Here is a 13691-nt window from a genome sequence, read left to right as displayed (position 1 = left end):
TAACATCTACTCTCTTTGTTAATGCAAGACCGTCTACTACACTTACTTAGCTTATTTTCATTTCTTCTTATTCATCTACCATATATAATTTGAAACCATTTAAATTTACCTTTTGTTTACCTTAACACATAAAACATAGAACCAAGTCCATGCATATGATATATACTCAATTTAGCACAAAGGAATAATAATGTAGAATACTTTTGTGAAGAATCACAAATGATAAGTGTAAGGAGGATTCACTACTTGAAATTTATGTACCTTTAACAATTAAAACATTCCTGATTATGTAGATTTAACAATTAAAATATTATATGATTGATATGTTATGTAGATTTAACACCATGCTTACTTGCTATAATGTAAAAATCATTTCTTTTACTTGCATTAGTGCAGAAAGGGTTTTAGACGTCCGTTCTTTTGGCCTTTTGACGTCCGACCATCCCCCGACGTCTTTGTGGGTGACGTTACTCAGACGTTGGGGGTCCACATCGGACGTGTATATAGACGTCCGATGTGTCAGGCCCGACGCCTATCCAGACGTCCGGTGTACACCTCGGACGTCCACGTAGACATCCCACGTGCCCGTCAGACGTCCCGCGACGACCACCTCCTGAATTGTTTTGTGGTAGGGCTGGGGTTGGACGTTCGTTTGTGCACTGCAAGACGTTCGTTTGTGCACTGCAAGACGTCCGTTTGTGCACTCGGTTGACTGCTTCTATAGATAAGGCGGAGCGTCCTTGGCTCAGCATTTTAGCACATAGGGCTTCGGCCGGCGCTACTACAGCGCTTCGCTAACTCGAAGCCTCTCGGTAAATCTAGCTTCGCTAATGCTCGGCTAAGTCTTGAACCGTCGCGCGTTCGCTTTCTCAGTAGCAAAAGCGCTTATCTTGCTCCCGCTTCCTCGCATCTGCGCTCGTCAAGCCAACTTTGCTTTTTGGGAGGTGAAACTGCGGTTGAAGCGGACATTTCGAAATGACAGCATCGAAGATCCCCCCTGCTGTCATCTAAATAGGTGAAACTCTCGACGTCCGTTGTGGGGGGTGATGACAAATTTATGAACACCGAAAAACGGCGCCACAAACTTGTTTAACAATCGGCAAGTGTGACCGAATCGTTTCAAGTAATAAACTCGGTAAGACCAAGTATCGTTCTCCCAAAGGACTCATGGCCTAGTTTAGTTATGTGATTCGTTGATTATTTAAGACTTAAGAACGAAATAAGTGGAGTTTAATATGCAAAACAGAAAATAAACATGTATGCATGAATTTGATCAATGGCTAAAACAAAATACAAACACTTCAATGGAATATATGGATGAGTATGTTGTTGGGGTTATCAATTTCATCTTATCCACTCTCATATCACTACAAAAAAGAAGGGCATTACCGAAGGCCAGAAGCCCTCGAAAACAGCCCAAAACCGTCGGTAAAAGGTAATTACCGAAGGCTTATCGACGGCCAAAGAGTCCTCGGTAAATCCCTTGTCGCTAACATTTACCGAGGGCTTTCGCCCTTCGGTAATTAGCGAGGGCCAAAAGCCTTCGGTAATTACCGAAGGCTTTTCGCCCTCGGTAATTACCGAAGGGCAAAAGCCTTCGGTAATTTCCGAAGGGCGAAAAAAAAAACAGGGCGCTGGGCTGCTGCAAAATGTGATGCTAGAGTGTTAAACATATGATTGAAAATTAAGAGATATTATACAATAAAATTAAGAGATATAAACCTCAATCTGGATTATGTATTTTACTACTGCAACTTGAAGAAAACCAAAACCAACATCAACATAGGACTGACCCAGATACAGAAAATGAAGGTTAAGTAATGATTGAGACAATCAACAATTATACTGTGGACTGTTTAAGAGACCTCACACAAGTACATGTTTTAATATTTCTTAGGATGAAGTTTTCACCATGATCACTAACTGCATATATAAAATTTAGTTTCCAATGACTAGTTTTCCTCACTACTTCACATAGCTCTGATGTTCACATCACAAGTGTCAAAGACAGGTACAACTACTTACCAAAGGAAAATGTAGTTAAGTTTGGTGTTGAAGAAAAGTAGGAGTTGATGTGTGAGTAAAATATAATTGCATTCATATCTTAGTTTAGGTCATTTGCATATGTAATTGCATTCATTGAAGGATTTAGTCATGCATTATATCTGTTTCGGATCATACATTGGGATTTTATGTTTTTTGTGTAGATTGGTGAAATCTAAGTGTCAAAAATCACAACTTGGGATGAATAGATGTACAAGAGACAAAGATGAAACAGAGAGTTCAACAACTGAGTTGTGGTTTTTACCACAACCTGTGGATTTTCGTCAGAATTGCAGAATGAAAACAAGGAAAGCACATGCAGAGTGGGGATTTTTCCATGGTTGTGCAACGTTCCAGGAGCAGTTGCGAATTTCTTCTGTAACAGATTCAAAGAGATTAAAAATTAAATAGAAAAGGGAGGACGTTATTGTGGAGGGGAGTAACCACTCTCCTAAAAAAGAGGAACAAGTGGAAAAAGAGGGGGGAGTTTTTGAGAACGTGGAAAAGAGAGACAAAAAGGGGGATTCATTTGCTGGACGTTATAGCTTTGTCTAAGATGGATTAAGAAGAATCAAGATTAGTTGGACGTTATACATTTGCTTTGTCTAAGAATAATAGGTATATTACCTTCTTACATCATGAATTGGTGTAATGAAATTGGCTGTACTTAAATGTTAAAAGGTTGGGTTGTTGTTATACCTTGTTTACATTCACGTGTTGCCTTCACTATGTCTACAGGAATGTTTGAACCAGTTTTGGAAGGTTTAAGTCTTTTAGAAGAGGTTATAGGGTCCAGTTTGACTTTTTATGCAGATTTTGTGCAATAAAATTCAAGTTTTGGCATTTTTAGCTCATATCACCAAGGCTAGACATTGTATCATTTCCTTATAAGTTAATATCTTGCTACACAACCACCTAAACACGGATTGAAAATGAAAATTGAAAGCTGGAACAGATTCACACAATTGACAACAGAAGCAAAAACACCAATGGTAACAAATAATTAAAATTCAACCTCAATAGTCAAGCATGATCAAGTTCAATAATGCAGAGCTGGAATGGTAGGAAATTCATTATGGATGACATGAATAAAAAAAAAACTCACAGGTTGTAGATTTTTGAACTAAAGTTAGCACTTACAGCTGCCTGAAAGTTCCCTATTCAACCAATATTCTGTTTCAGCTCCTTTTCCTAAAGATGCTACCTCAAATGAATAAGGTCTCTAAGTTGGAATCTGCACCACAACACTTAAGATCAGCACAAACCAACAATATAAACATCAATCCAAATCTTAACACTAAACCAATAAACAGTTAAGGCAATAAAAAATGTAACAATGTAATAACTTTAAGAAGTATTGGCAGCTGAGTGTGAAACCCTCTGTCTCAATTTAACTTCTTGCCTTGGACCAAGTGAAAATGAAGAAGGACAAGAAAATGGTAATCAAAAAAGATCACAGATGACTCTATTTTAGTTTGTAGCTTTGGATCACAGGGGAAGCTTATATGAAGTGGCGAATGACCAACTAAGGCTTGCACTGTGAAATAGAATATGTTGAACTGAAGTTCTATCATACAATACAAATAATTTATAAGCCCTTTGTCCAAGTCATAAATCTTCACCAGTTACAAAGCCTAAGAAACTGCCAAATGTTTGGATATAGAACCAGAAATGATAATAATCAAATATGTGGAACTAATAACTATGACCTGGTCAGATCTAAAACTAAACCAGTTCAAAGAGCCACACACTTTGCACATATAAAAGCAAAAATCAGCTAAGGCAAAAAACTTAGCAACCAAACTTCAGTTCCTTCTAACACTCACCCTTTACTACAAGCTTAACCAAAGTATCAAACCAAACTTCAGTTCCTTCTAACACTCACCCTCTACAAAGCTTAATGGTTTAAACTAAGTACACATAAGTTCTTTTGGTCTTATTATTAGTTTTTCATTGTGCTAAATTTCTTTGTAAGTTCATTTATGGTCTCTTCATACTTAGTTGCACCTTTTCTAGCTTAGTTCAGTTAGTTGAAAGTTCTTTGAGTCTTTTTTATTGTTAGCCAGTCATTTGAATTCCTAAAACTCGGAATTGGTGATGAGGTTGTGTCAATTTTCTGCATAATTGAATGTTGCAAAGTTAGATTTTGAATTACATTGAATTAGTGTCCATTAGCAGCTCAAACAAGTTTGTTTTGATGTTTAAATCTTGTTGAAATGGTTAAGTTCCAAGTATAGCAACATTTCTAGAAGAATCAAAAGCTAGAGGTGCATCAGACGAAATGATTTGGAAATTAAACTAATTGTTGACTGAAACTGAAAATGCAAGGAGGGAAACACAAGATAGGAAGAATAAGGCTGCAAAATTGAAGATGGAAGTTGTAATCACTAAACCTGTATTAATGTTGACTTAATAGTGCAGCCAGTGGTTAATGACAACCATAAAAGAAACAATTATAAGACTTCATTCAGTTTTATCCTACTTCCCAAAACAGCCCCATTTCATTTAATCAAACCCCTGTTAATCTTGATTTATCATGAACCGAACCCCTCACTTAGCTAATACACATGTTCATTACTTAACATAGAGTAGGACAGAGTAAGAATAATGTAGTTACTGCGTTATCATGTTCCTTTACAGCCTAACCAGATTCAATTTAACTTATTTCAGTCCATACAATCATTCCTATTTAACCTGTTCATTACTTAACCTATTCAGGACATATTTTTCTTATACTCTTGATTTACCAATTTCCTCTACGCTTGCAGCAATACAAAAACAAATCCCAAAACTTATTCCAAGTTCGAATCAAAATCAAGAGGAATCAAAACTAACAGGCCAGCAATACCAGAACAAGTTCTAGTACACAAAATGTCATATAAGAATTCAAAAGAAAACATGGAACGTACTAACCTGCCCAGTCTCAACCCAAAACCCAAGTATAAGCCAAACAATTCAAATTATCACATGATACATATAAGGTACCAAAGCAGAAATATCCACAGTGCAAACAACTTACGCATATTGGTAAGAACAGGGAAACACCCAATTAGATGGACAAATTGCACACAAGTAGGGAAGAACAAGACAATCAATTTATTCATGTAGCGTTCTAAAACAGAGAACTTACCTCGCACTCCAGAACACCCAATTCAATGGAAGCCAAGCAACACCGCAAGCTCTCAACCGAACAGCCAACCTTGGGCTTCACTGCAAGGACCTCCTAACGCTAATGACCACGAATCACCACCCCACCCGTCGCACAAGCCTTACACGCACAACCACAAACCACCACTCCACCCGCAACACCCACAACGACACGACGAACCCTAGGCACACAATGTCACCAGACAGAACAGATAGGTAGAGGGATAAGGAGAGAATCAACGATAGCAAGCGAAAGGGAAGGCAAAGGGAGTAGACGGGAAGGTCGATGGGAATCTACAACCATATTCTCAGTAGTTCTCAGCAGAGGGGAGGGAGGGTTCTGTTTGATGAAATTGGGGACGACCTGCACAAATACCCCCAATCACTGAGTTTAATTGGTCGAGGCTCTTACCGAAGGCCATAGAGCCCTCGCTAAGGTCTTCTTGGCCTTCGGTAACGTTATTTCATTAAGGCCGTCGGTGATTCACTTTTTGACCCTCGGTAAAGCACTTTTACCGACAGTCGAGAGGCCTTCGGAAAAACACCCTCGGTAATTCAAACTTTTCTTGTAGTGTATACTTTAGGAATTCAACATTTTTTTCATCATTGTTAATGCCACTCTCTAAATTACCTTGCAAGAAGGCCTATCCCTAATTACGAGTTCATACGATTCCTAGCATTCCTAATAATTAGTTCTTTTAGTGCAGGAGCTTAACGGCAACCAATATACTATTGGGAGAAATTCCCCGGATCTAGACTTCCCCGTACGTTCCCGTATCGACAAAATCAATAATCATGCATTGAATGAGTTAAACAAAGCAAGCATTGAGCGAAGAGGAAAAACCCTAACTAATGATGAAAGAAAGCATAGGTCTTAAATATAAGATGTAAAAACAAATTCCATATATGAGAGTTTCACAAGACTACATTGATTCCCCAACAACAATACAAGGTTTAGTTCACCATATTCATGGTCAAACTAGATGAATAATAATGAAAGAATGAAAGATAAAACCCTAGAAAGGGGAAGAGGTAGCCTGAGCATCCAAGATCCTCCTTCAAAGGGGTGGAAGAGAGAGTGTTTGCTTCGTTTCTGCCAAAGATACAAACCCTAGGACGTCCTAAAGCTTATATACTATTCTAAAATTACAGAAAATTTAGGCCCAAGCCCATAAGTGTGCCGCTTAGCGGTAAAGTACCGCTCAGCGGTAAGTGCGTGAGTTGGTTTCTTCCCCTCAGCGGCCATTTTGCCCCTCAGCGGATCCCCCGTGAGCTTCTGAGTGCCGCTCAGCGGTAAACTGCCGCTGAGCGACAGTTGCGGCTTCTCCTTTTCCACTTTTTGATGTCTTTTTTGATTTCATCTCTCTCCTTCTTCACTTCTTTCACCAAATTCACCTTAAAACCTGCACAAAAACACTGAAATCAAGCATAAACCTGTCCAGCTCTCTTATTTCTGAAAATATGAATAAAAGCATGATTTCAAGCTAGTTTTTAAGTGTTAAAGGTTGCTTTTAGTATCAATTTCAAGCATGAAAATAACAGTTTTTCAACTGTTATCACAACCCCAAACTTAGAACTTTGCTTGTCCTCAAGCAAACAAGATGTAACTCAATCTTCTACCAATTCATATGATGGTTCACTCATTCAAAAATTTCTTTTCAAGATAAGCAAAGACTTCAATCAAACTTTTGACCAAGATTTCAATCAAGATGTGCACATGCTTTAGTGTTCACAAAGTCAGTTAATATCAAACAAATGCTATTTTTCATGAATGATCAATCAATTAAGCATGGATGTTCATGTGCTCATGGAATACTTCCTCACCAGGTAAAGTGTTTCACTCACACACAAGTGTATAAGAGGTAATCACTCATTCACTCCACTACCATAATGTCACATGAATCAACTTTGTCCTTTCATTTAACCACAATCAAAACATTTACAAGCATGCATCATCACAAGGACTTTTCAATGGCTTATAACATGGTTGGGCTAATCAAGAAAATTGGTTTTTCTGGATCACAAAATCCTTGAGTTAAGAGAATCATAACAACACAATTATTCTTATTTTTTCCAACTTGTCTTTACATTGAGCTTTGCTTTTTCTTTTCTTTTCTTTCTCTTTTTCTTTTCTTTTCACATTCTTATTCTTAACTTTTAGCTCAATGCTTTTCCTTTTTCTTTTTCATGCTTTCCCAACAACACCAAACTTGAACATTTAACAATACCACAAAAGATTTTCTACTTAACTCAAGGTAAAGCTTTTCAACAAGGGTTTTCAATTTATGTTCAAGGCTAAGGGTTCAAAGGATAGAACACAAAGTGTTCTCTTTTAGTGGGCTAACTTCATAAATTTGGCCAATAAAAAGGGTTCCAACAAACGGCCTTGATCATATGATGCAAAACAAGCAATTGATTCAATCATAGAAAACCTAGGCAAAATCATTCATGCTTTCAAAGTAATAGCATTCAATCAATAAAAACTCTGGAGCTCAAAACCTCACAAATAGGCTCATTCACATTTGACATACACATCCTGCTTAATCTCACAATCACAATCATCATATCCTGCATTTGTTCACAAAGCTTGTGAATCACCTGTATAAGCATTTAATGTGCACATCTATCTCAACATCAATCAATCAATAATCATCATCAAGCATTACTTATCACACAATCACAGTCAATAGCAAACCATCATAACAAACCAGGTTTCCAATAGAGTACATCAACCTTAATCTAAAACAAAAGTAAATAAGTTCAGAACACTTAAACCAACAAAAGCATAAGTTCATGATAGCATTCATCAGTAAATGTTATCTCAGCTCCTCATCAATCTAAGCTGTCCTCTGTATCTTCCTCTTCTTCCTCATCTTCATCATCTTCAAATGCATCATCATCATCAGCTTCATCTTCTTCCATCTCCCTAACTGAAGCTTCAGCTGCTTCAGCTCCTCCTCCTTGCACCGGCTCCTCTGGCCAAGCTACCACATTATGGAATTCCTCCATAGTCCACCTGTGAGCTGGAGGTGTATCATACATCCCCACAATCATCTCAGCAGTAGTCATCTGTCCTCTATGAATGGACTGTAACTGAGCACCTATAAGAGACATGTACATGTCCCTCATCTGGAACGGTTCTGCTTCATGTATCTCAGTAGATGTCTGGCTTTGTGCTTACCCTCTCTCTCTGCGAGCACGGCGTGGTGGAACTGGCTGAGCTGCCTCCTCACCTCCATAGTACTGTCTGTAATAGGCCTCATCAATGGCTTTTCTTGGCCTTTCAAATGGTGGAGCAGAAGTGTCCACCCCAGCTATCTTGCAAAGGTGAGTGATTAAGGAGGAATGTCCTAGGGGTGCTTTGTTATTTGAGGTATTGGCACACGCACTAATCTCATCAGCTATCACCTGCCCAATATTAACATTTAAGTTCCTGATAGCACAGTAGATGAAGAGTGCCCTGCTGAGAGTAATATCTGACACATGTGAACATGGCTGAATTTTGGTATGAGAAAATGCCATCCAATACTTTGCAAGAGGAGTCAGATCAGTCCTCCTAATGTTTACCACTGAACCATATCTATTCCTTTGAAAGTGTCCTCCAGGTATACATAGTACTCTCTCTACATCCTCAAAATCAGCCCCTTCCTCCATGCAAGGAGCAAACTGGCACTGCTCACCAGCCCACACAGTATCCAGGAAGTTATTAATAGAATCAGGATCATACCTGATAGCATGGCCTCTGACATAGCCCAGATAATTTTCAGCTGGATAATCACCAATCTTCTTTGCATTGGTGTAGAATTCTTTTACCACAGCTATGTTGGCAGGTGCAGGATATGTGGCTAGCTTTCCCCAGTCAATCCCTAACAATTGCTCTCCAAATTGAGGAGCAAAATTAGGTATCATTCCAACTTTTCTCTCCATAAAGAGTCTCCTGTCTTGCACCACCTTGAAGTGCTTCTCATGTTTCCGAGAGAGGAACCTACTAGAATGGGGCTGTTCTGGTTCCTTTTCCTTTCTCTTGGTTGCCATGGTTTTCAATCTTTTTCCTGAAGAGGATGCCATTCCTGCAATCAAACACAGATACAAAACCACAAAACATGATGTTAATCATTAGTAAAACACAGAATACAACTACTTTCGAAGCTAAACCACCGCTGAGGGTCAGAATTACCCCTCAGCGCCACCAGTGCCACATTCCAGAACACAAATTTTCAAAAATTTCAGATCTGGCAGAGTGCCGCTCAGCGGCAATTTACCCCTGAGCGGTAACTCTGCAGAGTTTTGAAAAACCTCTTTTTAAGCTGTCCTAACTCCACCCAAATGCAATTTTCAGTTTTCCAGATCAAAATCATGCAATTTAATCGGTTCAAACATCAATTATATCATCAAATCATGCATAGAAATCAAAACCCCTAAATATTCATTCTTTGACAATCACATTCAAAATCAAGAACCCTAGAATGAACAAAATGCTTTTACTTACTTGGGTGGAGATACTAGATGCAATGAGAATGCTTCCAAGCTAAGATGCTCTCTTCCAACCCCAAACTTAGATGAAACACTAGTGAGAAAGTGAGTGGAAGAGAAATTTTTCAAAAGAGAAGAGGTAAAAGATGTGGAGAACCTTGGAAAAGGTATGTGGGAGTGTTTGTGCAGAGAAGAGCCTGAAAGTGAGAGCATTTGCGCAGCTTAGGGTATAAAAATACCCTAATGGGCTCGGGTCCCGCTAAGGGGAAACTAAAGCCCACTTTGCGATAGTACCGCTCAGCGGTAACTTGCCGCTCAGCGGCACTTTCGTGAAGTGCTCTTCTCCTTCTTTTCTTAACCTACGTGCCTCCTAAACATGCCCCTCACTGGTTCCCTGCAATTCAATTCTCAGGTTACTTATGCACAACCCTATTATACTACTACAATGAAACAAACAAAAACAATCAATCAACTGGGTTGCCTTCCAGGTAGCGCCTGTTTAACGTCAGGAGCCTGACCCAAAATCCACCAACACCCATCAGTAGTTGTTACAATCTTACCAACACCCATTAGTAGGTGCAGAATTTTCTTACCAACACCCATCAGTAGGTGTTACAGACTTACCAACACCCATCAGTAGGTGTTACAAACTTAGTATCCTTCAGTAGATACTTAACCACCTAGCATCCTTCAGTAGATGCTATATCCAATAAAGTATTTACAAAAATAATGTCCATAAATTAAAAGTTACAAAACAAAATCAAAAGTTTTTAAATCACTGGGTTGCCTCCTAGCAAGCGCTCTTTTAATGTCATTAGCTTGACCCAGTAAAGTTCAAATTCCTTCTTCATAGTTGATGTTCTTGTCCCACCAACTCATCAGTTGTTTCCTGTGTACTGCTTTGATTTTTCTAGAATGTGGAGACTCTATCTCTATCATCTCCTTCTCTTTATAGCCTTTCACAACCCACAACTTGTTTTTGATTCTCACAGGTGTACCAAGTTGGGGTCTTCCTTTATTCCAGTCATTAGGAACTTTTCCTCCTCTTCCAATCTGTTCTCCTTTATGCACCTGAAACAACAAACAATGGTTACCTGTAACCTTGGGCTTTTCATCTTTATGGCTAGTCATGTGTGCATCTTGAAATGCAGCTTTATAACTAGCTTCTTCCTCCTATGTTTGCGTCTCATCTTTAAAGACATCTACAACAACTCTCTCCTCTCGGTCGTGGAGCACCACTATACCTTCGTTTACATCAATGATAGCTTTGGCCGTTTTCATAAACGGTCTTCCAAGAATGATAGGTATCTTTTCTGTCTCCATCTTCATCACCACAAAGTCTGCCAAGAACTGGAGTTTTCCAATACAAACTATGATGTCCTCTGCAATCCCACATGGTTCCTTTGAAGATCCATCGGCCATTACTAAATTAACCTTTACAGGTTTCATATTAACATCGCCGATTTGCTCTAGTAAAGAGTAAGGTATCAAGTTAACACTTGAACCTAAATCAAGAAGAGCTTTTTTAATCCTTTTCTTCCCTATGGTACAAGGGATAGAAAAGCCTCCTGGATCTGTTGCTTTTGGAGGGAATGACTCCTTTTTAACAGTTTTACACTTCTTTGCCTCATCATCTCTACGTCTTTTCTTTGTAGAGACGTCTTCATCAGATTTAGTGTAAACCGTAATTTGTTGTAGAATCTGCTCCCAAGGTGCATCATTATCCACCATCTTGAATAATTCTGTGAAATCCAGTTGTTTCCCTTGATGTATTGGAAAAGGAGAAGTATTTTTGCTCTCTATTTCTCTTTTCTCTTCTGTTTCTCCTTTGTCTAACTCAACTATCTCATTTTTAGCACTCTCTACCACCTTGCATTCTTCTCTGGGGTTAACCTCAGTATTAGCCCCAAAATTTCTATTTGGCCTTTCTTCCACCTGCTTGGTGATCTGCCCCATCTGAATCTCCAAATTCTTGATAGCAGCTTCAGTGCTCTTTTGGGTAGACTCAGTTTTCTGTATGAAATTATTAAGAGTGTCTTCCATCCTCATGGACCTTTCATTAAGCATAGAAATCTGCTGCCATAAGGTGGGTTGTTGCTGCTTATTAAATTGACCAGCTTGCCCAGTTTGCCCTTGACCAATGCTTGGGTGTGGTTTCCACCCTTGATTGTAGTTCCCTTGACGGTATTGATTGGTCATGTAATTCACATCCTCCATGGCCTCTGCTGGAAAGGCACATTGACCATTGATATGGTCGCCTCCACATAATTCACACAACTGAGATTGTACCTGTGCAACAGTTTTCAACTCTTTAGGCAATTGTGCAAGTGTTTTAGTAAGAGTCTCCAACTGTTGAGTTAGAATTTTATTTTGTGCTAGCAAGGCATCATGTGTCTGTAATTGTAGAACTCCTTTCTGTTGCATAGGAGTTCCTCTTTCACTGTGGAGCTCATTATCACTAGTACCCATATTTTCAATAATTTTCGTTGCTTCCTCTGGAGTTTTCCATTTAATGTTTCGTCCTGCTGAGGCATCAAGCATCATCTTGGTTTGTGAACCAAGACCTCCAAGGAAGGTAAGGACTACTTCCACTTCATCGAATCCATGCGTGGGTGTTTTTCGTAGCAAGCTTTTGTATCTATCCCATGCATGACCCAGTGATTCTTCCATGCCCTGCCTGAATGAAGAAATCTCTTGCTTGCCTTTGTTCACCTTTGATTGTGGGAAGTATTTATATAGAAACTTGGTTAGCACTGCTTCCCACTCTGTGAAACATCCCTCTGGAAAAGAATTTAACCAAAGCTTAGCATTGCCTCCTAATGAGAAAGGAAACAAGCTAAGTTTAATCGCTTCATCTGGCACCCCATTGATTTTCACTGTGTTGCAGATCTCATTAAATGTAGTGAGGTGCTCATATGGGCTTTCATGAGATAACCCATTGAATTGATTGCTCTTCACCAGTTGGATCAATGCTGGTTTGACCTCCATGTTAGCTGCATTTACTCTAGGTCTAGCTATACTGTTAAAGTGCTGAGGTTCAGCTGTATTGGTGTAATCAGCAAGAGTTCTTCTGATATTATTGTTCTCCATATTTTCTGTGCTATGGTCAGAACCTTGTGGTGATGGTTGCAATAGAGTTTTCGAAGGAGGGAAAAGTTCTCTAGATGTTCGGATTCTTCTTCTCCGTCTACTATCGTCTAAACCTTCAAGAAGAGGTTCTGCAGTTATCTTGCTCCTAGTTTGAATTGTCTCCTGCATACACAAGAACACAAAACCCTAGAATATTTGGTTAGCACAAAAAGATATAGGAGAAGATATAAGATTCAGAGAATAAAATAAAATAAAATAAAATAAAATAAAATAAAATAAAATAAAATAAAATAAAATAAAATAAAATAAAATAAAATAAAATAAAATAAAATAAAATAAAGGTTTAATAGCCAATTTAGTCCTCACTTTGGTTGAAAAATCTCAATTTAGTCCCTCGTTATAAAAGTGTTTTGAATTAGTCCTAACTTTTAAAATAGTGGGTCAGATTGGTCCTTTATGTTAAATATAAGTTAACAAAATTAATGGATGATGATGTGACACAACTTAAAGCTAACGAGGGACCAATCTAACACATCAGCTTTAAGCTATGTCACATCATCATCCATTAATTTTGTTAACTTATATTTAACGAAAGGGACCAATCTGACCCACTATTTTAAAAGTTAGGACTAATGTAAAACACTTTTATAACGAGGGACTAAATTGAGATTTTTCAACCAAAGTAGGGACTAAATTGGCTATTAAACCTAAAATAAAATAAAATAAAATAAAATAAAATAAAATAAAATAAAATAAAATAAAATAAAATAAAATAAAATAAAATAAAATAAAATAAAATAAAATAAAATAAAATAAAATAAAATAAAATAAAATAAAATAAAATAAAATAAAATAAAATAAAATAAAATAAAATAAAATAAAATAAAATAAAATAAAATAAAATAAAATAAAATAAAATAAAATAAAATAAAATAAAA

The sequence above is a fragment of the Vigna umbellata genome, chromosome 4 (assembly GCF_029865625.1).
Source record: "Vigna umbellata cultivar VRB3 chromosome 4, Vumbellata_1.0, whole genome shotgun sequence".
NCBI lineage: Eukaryota > Viridiplantae > Streptophyta > Magnoliopsida > Fabales > Fabaceae > Vigna > Vigna umbellata.
The sequence above is the reverse complement of the archived record's forward strand: the minus strand, read 5'-3'. Positions refer to the sequence as shown.